Source organism: Arachis ipaensis, chromosome B07 (assembly GCF_000816755.2).
Source record: "Arachis ipaensis cultivar K30076 chromosome B07, Araip1.1, whole genome shotgun sequence".
In the NCBI taxonomy this organism is placed as follows: Eukaryota; Viridiplantae; Streptophyta; class Magnoliopsida; order Fabales; family Fabaceae; genus Arachis; species Arachis ipaensis.
Window position 1 is genome coordinate 18,553,894 of NC_029791.2, and position 2,291 is coordinate 18,556,184.

The window sequence follows — 2,291 nt, forward strand, 5'->3', positions numbered from 1 at the left end:
ATTAATAAACAATTAAAATTTGAATCAGTTTAGTATTAATCTAATTCTACTTTAAACCGTTGACACCTCGAATTAAAATAAAATTAATAACCACTTCTAATAACTATTTCTCTTTCAAGTTTGTTCATCAATTTTGGTATACAACTAAAGAAAAAAAATTTTATTCATGAATCATATATATATACAATGAACTTCATATAAAAATATCTAAAGTTATCTTTGCGTAAAAATAAAAATTCAAATATTGTCAATATCATGTTTGACTGGAAAAATAAACAATTTTGCGTGCTTCATTTCACAATAAACGTTACTTAATTATTTTTTTTGTTCATCAGCATTGGTTAACTTTGATTTAATTAATCACATGAGATAATTAAATGATACAGTAACCAATAATTTTTGTAACTAATATATTTACAAAAAAATAAAATAAGAATTATTGCTTATTAAGAATATTTGCGATACAATTTTAACTATATCGTTGTGACTCAATTTTTGTGTTTAAGCATTTCTCGGATATTGAGACTCTACTCAACTTTTAAACGTATCTCATATCCATTTTTTCACAATAAAACGTATCTCGAGTGTATCTAAAATATGTTAAATTTTTATCCATTTAAGATAAACACGTTATAGTAAAAAAAAATAAGTACCTTAACACGTTTATTTGGAAATGCATATTTTTTTTTAACTATCCATTATTAATATATTTGCTTCTTCTATATTCACTTACTTTTTTCGTTTGTTGTATAGGAATACATAAAAATTTGAAATATAATTTAAGTAGAAAAGATTTTATATTCTATGCCAATAGAATAGTGATATGCATTAATTGGATTATCAAATAAATCACGTATATTTAAATTATATTTAAAATTTTTAAAAATTTTTAAATAATGAATAGTTAGGAAAAAAAAAATAGTAACCTGTTAATAATGGATAGCACATTTGCTTCTTCCATACTCACTTATTTCTTTCATTTGTTGTACGAGGATACATAAAAATGTTATTTGTTGCATGGGAGTACGTAAAAATTTAAAATATAATTTAAGTAGAAAAAATTCTATATTTTATGCCAATAGAGGAGTGGGTAGTTAGAAAAAGAGTAGTGCTAAGGAGCCAATGGTCTAATACAATCTTTGGTAATGAACATCACCTATACTATCCAGAATAACCATCTAGTTCACCAAGGTTCGAATTCTTGACCTTCCGGATCTAGAACTCTAATACCATGTCCTGAAACCACTCATCCCAAAAACATAACTTGACAGGATAATGTAACACTAATAATCATATCTCTAATACTTTTTAAACCTTCATTGTGCGCTTAGGTCATTGGCTCCCTATACTTTCTCTTAGAAAAAAAGATAACTGTGTTCATAGTGGGCAGTGCACTTATGTGCTTTCCAAGTAAACGTGTTAATTTATATTATTTAAAATGGACAGTTTATCTTTTCTATTATTTAAAATCGTACATCTTTCTATTATTTGAAACATTCTATTTTTAATAATTTGGTCTAATTTTAAATTATTAATATTTTTTATTATTTTTAAAATTTATATTTAATTATTTATAAATACATATATCTTGTTATAAAAGATAAAATTGATAAGAAAAAAATAAATTCAATGCTAACGTGATTTTCTAAACGCAGAAGTTATAATTTTTAACTTTCTATAAATACACGTTAAAAATTTAAAATTACGTTGGCGTTTAGAGGAAAAAAATCCAAACATTAAAAAAAAGATTCAATGCACTTACATGGTGCTTCTTTTCTTTCTAATGCCAAACCAAACAAAGTCAAAAATATTGTCGTCTTTTCCATTAGCACCAAAATCATGATCGTTAAGAAACCCCTTTTAACCGGAAGCTGTCAATGCTACCAATGCCACCGACGCAGATCTGAACACCATCACATTTTTGATTCCCTCTTTTCCCTCTTCATAACCCCAACCCCAACCGTCCTTCCATCTTTTGTCGTTGTTGTGAGGTAAAAGACACTAGCATAGAGCCATCCTCCCTGATGTTGTTTTAAACTTTTAATCTTTTGAGGGCAGTATTGGAATTATAGATTTTCATGAGGACGAAATTGGAATTTCGATGTTGTTTTTTATGTCCGGACATGGACATGCCAAGTTCTAGTCCCTGAAATGGGGTGATTTCTTTGCCTTTATTTCTAAACTTTTTACCGTTGCTGCTATTTCCACGAACATATTTTTAACTAACATAAATGTAAATTAAATTGGTATTAATTAAAAATAGGAATATAATAATAATAAAAAAGTAAATA

At 26.5% G+C, this 2,291-nt stretch overlaps 1 protein-coding gene across 1 annotated transcript in view; it reads left to right on the forward strand.

The window, feature by feature from the left end:
* The window catches only part of LOC107609224 (B3 domain-containing protein Os05g0481400), a 9,559-nt gene continuing 9,240 nt past the window's right edge, over positions 1,973-2,291 (forward strand). Inside the window, exon 1 of the mRNA XM_016311100.2 lies at positions 1,973-1,991. The gene's annotated coding sequence lies outside the window, so the exon portion shown is untranslated. The remainder of the gene's footprint in view (positions 1,992-2,291) is intronic.